Source organism: Bubalus kerabau, chromosome 17, assembly GCF_029407905.1.
Source record: "Bubalus kerabau isolate K-KA32 ecotype Philippines breed swamp buffalo chromosome 17, PCC_UOA_SB_1v2, whole genome shotgun sequence".
Classification (NCBI taxonomy): Eukaryota; Metazoa; Chordata; class Mammalia; order Artiodactyla; family Bovidae; genus Bubalus; species Bubalus kerabau.
The window spans coordinates 53,483,047-53,493,020 of record NC_073640.1 but is presented as its reverse complement, the minus strand read 5'-3'; the positions used below and the strand labels follow the sequence as shown (position 1 = coordinate 53,493,020).

The window sequence follows — 9,974 nt, the reverse complement described above, 5'->3', positions numbered from 1 at the left end:
GGGACGTGCTCTCTGTTCAATGGCATCGCCTACCAGGACAACTCCAGCCCATCAGAGGCCCGTGGGGAGCTGGCTTGGGATCTGCTGAGATGATAAAACTTCATGACCTCTGCAACTCCTGCAAATTTTGGGCTCTGTCTTGTCTCTGGAGAGTTAGCAGGAGTTCTGCCAAGGCAGGATCCTGATACAACCTCCACACCCATCAGGCAAAATAACAAAGAACAGAGACATCTACATTTTTAAAGGAAAGTCAAGATGGAAGATAGGCATGGACCATGGCTCTCTCTGCCATCCTGCTCCTCATTCTCTTCACTGGCCTCCTGCTCCTCTGGGGCTACCCTGCCTCCCGGGGCCACCTCCCCGCTGGACCCTGACCTCTGCCCTTCCTGGGAAACATTTTGCAAATGAACCCCAAGGATTTACTCAAGTCATTGTAGGCAGTGAGATGGAAGGGGCACCAGGGGTTGGAAAGCAAGAGGTGGATGAATGGGAAACAGCTCCCAGTTAGCAGGGAGCTAGGGGAGGCAGGTCAACTTTGGATGGGGTTCCCCAGACTCCCTTGCGAGCTGTCTTCTTCTAGCCATGATCTGGCCCTAGATGTGGGATAGAGAAGCTACCAGAATTCCTATGAGAAGGAGTGGAGGATGGGTTGAGTGAAGAAAGAAGTATCTTTGTTTTTTTTAATTAAAATAGTTTATTGGAGTATAGTGGATTTACACTCTTGTGTTAGTTTCAGATGTACAGAGAAGTGATTCAGTTAAACATATACATATATTCATTCTTTTCAAATTCTTTGCCCATATAGGTTATTACAGAATATTGAGTAGAGTTTCCTGCTATATAGAGGTCCTTGTTGATTACCTGTTTTATATTAATATATAGATGGGTGTGTATGTTAACCCCAAACTCCTAATTTATCCTGTCCCGCCTCTCTGCCTTATATTTTCTCTTCAGTAACCATAAATTTGTTTCTACATCTGTGACTCTGTTTCTTCTGTTTTGGAAATAAGTTCATTTGTATCATTTTAAAAAATTGTATTCCACATATTAACAACATCATACGATACTTGTTCTCTTTCTTACTTCACTTCATTTGATAATCTAGGTCCATCCACGTTGCTGCAAATGGCATTATTTTGTTCTTGTTTATGGCTAAGTAATATTTCACTGTATACATACACCATATCTTCTTACCCAAGCCTCTATCAATGGACATGTACTTTGCTTCTGTTTCTTCCTTATTGTGAATAGCGCTGCAGTCAACATTAGGGTGCAAGAATCTTTTCTTTTTAAAAAAATACTTTTAACACAGTTCCCTGTACAGTTTAATAACAAGTGCCAAATGGGTTTTCAAAAAGTAGTCATAGTAAGGATAGATAATGATCATTAGTACTTTGGAAGGTGCAGTGAAAGAGTTGCTTCTTAAGGCCTTCTTTTTTAAACAAAATTTTTAAAATTTTTGGTCGAGCTGAGTCTTTAAGGCTGCTTGTGGGCTGTCTTTAGTTGCAGAGAGCAGGGGCTACTCTTTAGTTGAGGTGTGTGGGCTTCGCATTGCGGTGGTTTCTCTTGTTGAGGAGAACGGGCTCTAGGCACACGGACTTCAGTAGCTGTGGTACATGGACTTAGCTGCTCTGTAGCATGTGGAATCCTCTCGGGCCGGGGATCAAACCTGTGTCCCCTGCAGTGGCAGGAGGATTCTTATCCACTGTACCACAGAGAAGTCCTGTATCATTTCTCTAATTCACTTTATATTGGAGTATAGTTGATTTAGAATGTTTTGTTAGTTTCTGCTGTCTAGCAAAGTGAATCAATTATACATGTAGATATATCCACTCTTCTTATGGTCTTCCCTAATGGCTCAGACAGTAAAGAATCTGCCTGCAGTGTGGAAGACCTAGGTTCAATCTCTGAGTTGAGAGATCCCCTGGAGAAGGGAATGGCAATCCACTCCAATATTCTTGCCTGGAAAATCCCACAGGCAGAGGAGCCTGGTGGGCTACAGTCCATGGGATCACAGTTGGACATGACTCAGTGACTAACACACACACACTCTTTTTAAGATTCTTTTCTCATATAAGTCACTATAGAGTATTGAGTAGAGTTCCCTGTGCTGTACAGTAAATTCTTATTAGTTATCTATTTTATGTCTATTAATGTATATGTGTTAATCCCAATCTCCCAAGTAATCCCTCCTTTCTTTTATCCTTGGTTACTGTAAGTATGTTTTTTTGTGTGACAATTTCTGTTTCACAATTTTAATTAATTTTTTATTGGAGAATAGTTGATTTCTAATGGCATGTTGGTCTCTGGTGCAGCAAAGTGAATCAGCCACACACACACACACACACACACACACACACACACACACATATATCCACTCTCTTTTAGACTCCATTCCCGTATAGGTCATTACAGAGAACTGAGTAGACTTCTCTGTGTTATGCAGTAAGTTCGTATCAGTTACCTATTTTGTATATTATCCTGAGTATACGTCAAACCAGTCTCCCACGTTATCCTTCCCCACTTTCCCTCTAGGTAACCATAAGTTTGTTTTCTACATCTGTGACTCAATTACTGTTTCTATGTGTTTTAGCACCATTTTTTTAGATTCCACATATATGTGACACCATATATTTGCCTTTTCTATCTGCCTTCCTTCACTCAGTTTGACAATCCCAGGTCCATCTGTGCCAGTGCAAATGGCATTACTTCATTCTCTTTTATGGCTGAGTAATTGTCCATTGAATATATGTGCCACACTCTTTTTTCATCCACTCCCCTATGGATGGACATTGCTTCCGTGGCCTGGCTATTGTAAATAGTGCCACAGTAAACACTGGGGTGCATGTATCTTTTTGAATTATGGTTTTCTCCAGACATATGCCTAGAAGTGGGATGGCTGGGTCATATGGAGACTCTATTTTTAGTATTTCTGAGGAACATCCAGTCTATTCTCTACAGTGGCTGCACCATAGTGGCTACACCAGCAGTGTAGGAGGGTTTCCTTTGGAGAGAGAGATTCTGATAGACTTGAGACATTGACCTGTGGCTCTGTGTGGGTTGAGAAGGAGAGATTCTATAGCTTGGATGTGGGAGTCTCTGTAATTCTTAAAAGCAAAGCTGGGAGGGCTCTTGGAAAAGCCAAGAGAGGAGGATGCTCGGGGTCAGGTGATATATGTGAGGCTCGGAGGAGATCACAGAGTTCCAGTCTCTGCTCTTCCCTGATGGGGCTGCAGCCTGCAGGGTAGGCTAACTGGGAGGTGTGATCCAGGGGTGAGGTGGAGATCCGTCTCTTGAGTTAGAGAGTGAGACCTGGACTCTGCCCCCACAGCTCCAGGAGAAATACGGGGATGTCTTTACCATCCACCTGGGGTTTCAGCCTGCTGTCATCCTGTAGGTGTACGAGGCGATGAGGGAGGCCCTGGTGGATCAGGCCGAGGCGTTCTCTGGCCAAGGGCAAGTCACCATCATTGACCCTGTCTTCCAGGGAACAGGTGAGTGGGGGACGAGGGTGAGGATTAGGGAGGGGAGGAGGGAACATCCCATGTGCCTTCAAAACCTTCCTTCCATGCCCCACCATCAGGTGTGGGTTTGCCAGTGGAAAGTCTTGGAAGGTTCTATGGTGATTCTCTGTGACCACCATGAAGGACTTCAGGATGGGGAAGCAGAGTATTGAGGAATGAATCAAGGAGGAGTCTCAGTGTCTGGTGGAGGAGCTTCGGAAATCCCAGGGTGAGTGCGGGCTGGGTGGAGGTGGCGATGAGATGGGGACAGAAAGAAGGAGAGAGAGATGCGGAGACAGGTTCAGGAATAGAGAGAAGGAGACATAGACAGAAAAACAGAAAATGGTAGAGAGAGAGACAAAGTGATACTAGCAGAGACAGAGAGAGAAACCAACAGAGAAAGCAGCCAGAAGCACAAGAGACCAGAGACAGAGAGAAAACAAAAGACAGAGATACTGAGGACACTGGCAAAATGAATCTGGGAGCAGAAACTGCAAGAAAAAGCCATACAAAGATAAAGGTAAAGAGAGATACAGAGTCAGAGGAACATGGAATGTCAGTGAGGTCAAGGAGAGAGGCCATAAGGGTAGATGGGGAGTTGGAGAGAGAACAGAGAAGAAGGGGTGAGCTTGAAATAAAGAGTCAAAGGTAAGACCAGAGAAAGTCAGCCCAAGACAGAGAGCAAGAAAAACTACAAGAGACACAGATGTGGACATTCCTAGAAAGAAAAATAGGAGACAGAGAGGAACAATGAAAGCAAAGAAAAAAAGAGGAAAACCATCAAACAAGCTAGGCTGGCACCAGTCAGGTCAGTCTCCAGGAAGGACAATTCAGGGCACCCCCATGACAGACCTCTCCTCCTCAGGGTCCTACCTGGATCCCCACTTCCTCTTTAACTCCATCCCTGCGAACATTATCTCCTCCATTGTCTTTGGCGAGCACTTTAATTACCAGGCCCCTCAATTATTACAGCTCCTACATTTAATGAATGAAGGCTCTGTCATTATCAGCTCCTTCCATAGCCAGGTGAGGCTAAAGATTCCACGGTGGGCCAGGAACCAGGGTGGGTAGACCCTGGGAAGAGGTCAGATGCTTTCTGTCCTGATCACCAAAGGCAGAAGGCATTGAGAGATCAGTTTTATGTGCACACTCCAAGCCCTGACCCCTCCCTGGTGAAGCCATCCGTCAGTCTGGGTGTCAGAATCAGGCGTTGGACAAGGATGGGCTTCGAGAGAAGAAACCTCAGCAGATGAGACAGTGACTGGGGCTGGATGCAGAGGTCCATGCAGCACTGTGTGTGTGTGTGTGTGTGTGAGTGTCAGTGTATGTGTGTGAGTGAGTATGTGTATGTAAGTATGCTCAGGTGGGAGGCACACCCTCCAAGTCTGCAGGGTAAATAATAGCCTTTGTTGTTGTTGCTATACATGCAGCTCAGAACATCAACACTCACAGAACCAGTCCAGCGAGTATAATGGGTTCTGGGACCTTGTCTGTACCCTGTAGGTGTTTGAAATCTCCCTGGGCATTTTGAAGCACTTTCCTGGCACACACATGTGCTTGTACAGCATGATTCAAGAGGTGAAATATTTTATCACTGAGAACAGGGAGAGGCACCAGAAAATGCTGGATCCCAGTGGCCCTAAGGACTTCAAGGATTCCTTCCTGCTTCACATGGACAAAACAAGACCTGCCCCGGATGGGCGTTGGGGATGGGAAATGGAGTGATGGAAACCGTACTGACATTGAACTAATATCTTTGGGTGTGATTACATGTTTTTTAAATGTTGAAATATTTCCCTAAGGATTAGCAAGAAAGCCAAGATCCATAGTCCCCCACCATTTTTTCCTATGCCTCCCCAAGCCTTCCTCCCAGCAGCCTTTAAAGAACTGGTAATTAAGCAGTTAACATGTGTCCAGTAAGCTCTCTCTGAGACACAGCTCACTCCTTCCCCAGTTCTGAGAGTCAAGTCTGTTCTGATTAGTCAGGCTCCACGTATATGCAGATTGATAGAGACCAGTGTCTGTTCTGATTGGTCTGGCATGTGCCATTTGCTGTGCTGTGTTTAGCGGCTCAGTCGTGTCCAACCCTTTGTGACCCCATGGACTGCAGCCCACCAGGCTCCTCTGTCCACGGGGCTTCTCCAGGCAAGAATACTGGAGTGGGTTGCCATGCCCTCCTCCAGCGGGAATCCTCCCAACCCAGGTCTCCAGCATTGCAGGCAGATTCTTTACTGACTGAGCCACCAGGAAAGCCCAAGAATGCTGGAGTGGGGAGCCTATCCCTTCTCCAGGGAATCTTCCCTACCCAGGAATCCAAGTGGGGTCTCCTGCATTGCAGGCAGATTCTTTACCAGCTGAGCTACCAGGGAAGCTTGGCAGTTGTTAAATGTCTTCATTCGCATCCCTGGAATGTCAGCTGCAAGGGCCAAACAGGAGTGCAATGACACCCAAAGACAGAAAAACAACAACACGAGAACAACAATATCAACAATTTAAACTCTACATTCATTGAGCTTGAAAGTAAAAGTGTTAGTCGTTCAGTTGTGTCCAACTCTTTGTGAGCCCATGGACTGTAACCTGCCAGGCTCCTCAGATTGGAATTCTCCAGGCAAGAATACTGGAGTGGTTGCCATTTCCTTCTCCAGAGGATCTTCCTGACCCAGGGATCAAACCCAGGTCTCCTGCATTGCAGGCAGATTTTTTGCCATCTGAGCTACTAGGGAAGCCCATTGAGCTTATTATACATTATATCATGACAACCCACGTGATAAACTAAGCACATAGAATTTTTATTTCTTGCACAAAGGCACACAGTAGGACCTGAGTTTTAAATCCAGATATTTGGCTCCAGAGCTCACCCTTTTAGTATCTTATTGGCCTTGGCTAGAGAAAAACAGATCAGGAAAAAGAATGATGGGCACAGAGGAATGTGGTGCTGGTAGAGAGGGAAGAAGACTCTAAAAAGTGAAATCTTTGCAAGGCGAGACATTAAGAAGTGTCCATCACTGTCTCTAGGAGCGCTCAGATCCTGAGAGTGAGTTTCACCAGAAAAATCTCCTTAACACGGTGCTCTCACTGTTCATTGCTGGCACAGAGACCTCCAGCGCCACTCTCAGCTATGGGTTTCTACTCCTTAAAAATCCCAATGTCTTTAGGTGAGCTGGGCTTATGGGAGGTGGGGACAATGGAGGGCTGAGTGTCCCTGAGGCCATACAGGAAGGTGGTTGTCTGATGAACTAAGACAGATAACTTTTGTCCTGAGTAGTCTGAAAAATAAAAAATCACTGCTATTGGGGCTTATAATAAAAGCACAAAACATTTGAAGTGGATTACGCCAGTCTACGAAAGTACATGGTTTTTGACAGGTACTCTTTGAGTTTGACAAAAAAACTTGACTTTCTGAAGTATATTGCCCATTTACAATTAATTAAAGAGCCCCTCCATTCAAGTTAATGGTCTGCAGATCAGACTTGGAGATGCTCTCACCTTGTCAGACACTGTTATTTCACAAGAATGAATTTAAGGCCAGAGTGGGGAATGACGTATATAAAATTACATAGCATGTGAGTGGGACAAAAAGAGATGACACCAGTTTTACCTGGAACTGATTTTTAGCTGAAAAGAAAAAAACACATCCTGAAGTGTTGAATGAATTTCCACCCACCCATCTTTATCCAAGTTATCCTCATGTTATAACTTGAGTGGAAACATCACACAAGACTTCCCTCAAAGAAGCTTCTAACTTCCTTTTTGATGCTTTCATTAAGAAGGAATGGTAGCCTAACATCTTTAGTAAAGAATTTACAAGATCCTCCCATCAGGCTGCAGGTCATTTTTAGGTCACTTGGTTGAGTCCACTGTTATGGGTATTTATCGACATACCCTCCTCCTACCCTAACCATCCTCAGAGGAAGTCCAGGCAGAAATCGACAGAGTAATTGGTGCACACCATCTCCCAGCACTGGAAGATCGGGTAAATATGCCTTATACAGATGCTATCATCCATGAGATTCAGATTCATTGACTCTGTCCCACTTGGCCTACCCCACTCTGTCATCAGGGACACTCACTTCTGGGGATATTATCTCCCATAATGAGAGATAATTATTATCTCTCATTATATATTATTTCTCATTATATATTATCTCTCATTATATATATTATATAATCTGGTCTCAAATAATAATGTGAGACCAGAGGGCCACAGAATATTGGTTGGAAGGTGTTGGCCACCTCCAGTCTTATGGTTCGTGTCTGGTTCGTGACTACAAGAAGAATTCTTATTTCCAGATTTTTGTGGGAGGGAGGGAGATTTTAGAAAGAGAAAAGTCCTCTCCCTTTTGCTCTGTTGTATTTTTTTTCTTTTTTTACCTTTTCAAGATGTTATGTTTGCTGAAAAAAGTACCATGTACTTATTGAAACTTGTTATACAGTTGACTGGTTTTATAATCTGTGTTATAATCTCTCCTTTATATGAACCCATATGTTTATATATACCTATAAACACAATGATTGGTCCCTACTGCATCTGTTACTGTGCAATTTATGTGTCTAGCGTTCATGTCACCTTCCCCTCTGGTGTTTATGTCCATACCAATGTAATTTGTAATTTGTGTGTGTGGCTTTCATTTTGAAATATAACCATACTCTGTAGATATATTTTTCAGGTCAATGCCTATGTTCTAACTCTTATCTTCATCCTTGATTATGTTGCTGAGTATTGGTGTTTCTAGGTGTATCACCTAGATATCTAGGTGATCAGGTGCATCTAGATACACCTGATATTTGTGTATCAAGTTGATATAATGTATCAATTTGCCCAGTGAACAGTATCAAATTGCCCAATGAACAGCACCCATCTGATTATATTCAGGCCCCAGTCCTGGAGACAGCTTCTTACAGGGCTCTGTTGAGTCAGATGTGAACCTTTCAGTCGACAGATCATAAAGAAGACCCAGGGGCCTTGGGGATAAGGAATCAGGGTGGTTGGTGAGGATACCTGGAGGGATGGGACACTATTGACCAAATGGGGCAGATTTATTTCAACATTCCTGCCACCAACTATAGAGCCACACAGTAGGTGAAGCTCCTTATCTGCTGAGGATCCAGCTGCTCTTTGTTGATGGCCATGTGGGCCCATTTGTCTTTGACATCCTCTTGGGGCATTACTGTGTACCCCATCCTGAATTCTGCCGTCCATGACCCACGCCACTTTGAGAAGCCAGATGCCTTCTACCCTGGCCACTTCCTGGATGCGCAGGGCAAGTTCAAGAAGCCACAAGTCTTCATTCCATTCTCCATAAGTTAAGTCATGCTCTTTCTCCCCCATGGGAATGTCTGCTCACTCCCACTGTATGACTGTATGTGACTGTATGTGACTGTCTGTCTGTATGTGACTCTCTCTCTTGATCCAACTCCAAACCCTGTGTGAACAGTTTGGGAAAAGATTAGGAGTCTAAAGGGAAGAGAAAGCGAGACATCTTCAGAGATAAGAATAGTGTGAGGGGGAAGGATAGGGATGACGTATGATGGGGAAGGAAGACGGAGACTCAGTCAGCGATAGAGATAAAGCGAGAGGCAGAGAAACGTACTTGCATACAGAGAACAGACAAATAAATGATCCAGTACTGAGCACCTCCTATGTGGCAAGAATGGGGAAAGGTGTTTACAATTTTTCTTTCAAAATTAAATAGCAACATTTCTCTCATTTTTATACAAAAAATGAGGTATGAAGTAAAAGTGAAAATCATCCATAATTCACCACTAAACCTGACCTATTAGTACTACAGAGAATGTCCTTTAATGGTTTTATTAATATTTGCTCACACACAAAGGTAGGTGGTGGATAGGTAAATAGATAATAGGTAGGTAACTTAATTAAAAGTAACAAGAAAGGAAGGGAACAGAAAGGAAGAAAAAGAAAGAAAACTCCTTAATTTGTTTCTTGTTAGCTGATTTCGTATTTAAAAATACAAGTAAGACTAGAGTGAGATATATGAGACACTTAAGGCACAGAAATGTAAGGAATATTCAGTCCTAGGTTAACCCTGATTCAACATGCATTCCTAGGATTATTCTGTTATCATCACTTATGATATAATTCAGTTTTAGCCACTGACTTGAAATTCATCATATTTGAAGTGGTTATTCTCCTCAGGTCTATTTCTGTTTTGGGGTTCTTTTTTTTTTTTTGGTAATAATCCATATCCACACTGATTCTCTAATCTGTCTTTTTAAGCTATATAATATTCTTTGAATTATCAATATTATACCTGTACATATATTTTAACATTTTCCAGGGGACATTACTCTTCCTTCTTTTTTTTTTTTGTAACACATTTTATTTTTCTTGAGTGTATTTTAGAATTATTTTATCAAAGTCCCAAAATATCCCACTGGGATTCTACTAGGATTAACCTAAATTTGTATTTTGATTCTGATCCTTTGCCAAATCTCCATTTTTGATAGTAA

General features: G+C 43.1%; 1 pseudogene; it reads left to right on the top strand.

The window, feature by feature from the left end:
- The first annotated feature begins 275 nt into the window (after positions 1 to 275).
- Positions 276 to 9,974, top strand: part of LOC129630659 (cytochrome P450 2B11-like) — a 31,458-nt pseudogene continuing 21,759 nt past the window's right edge.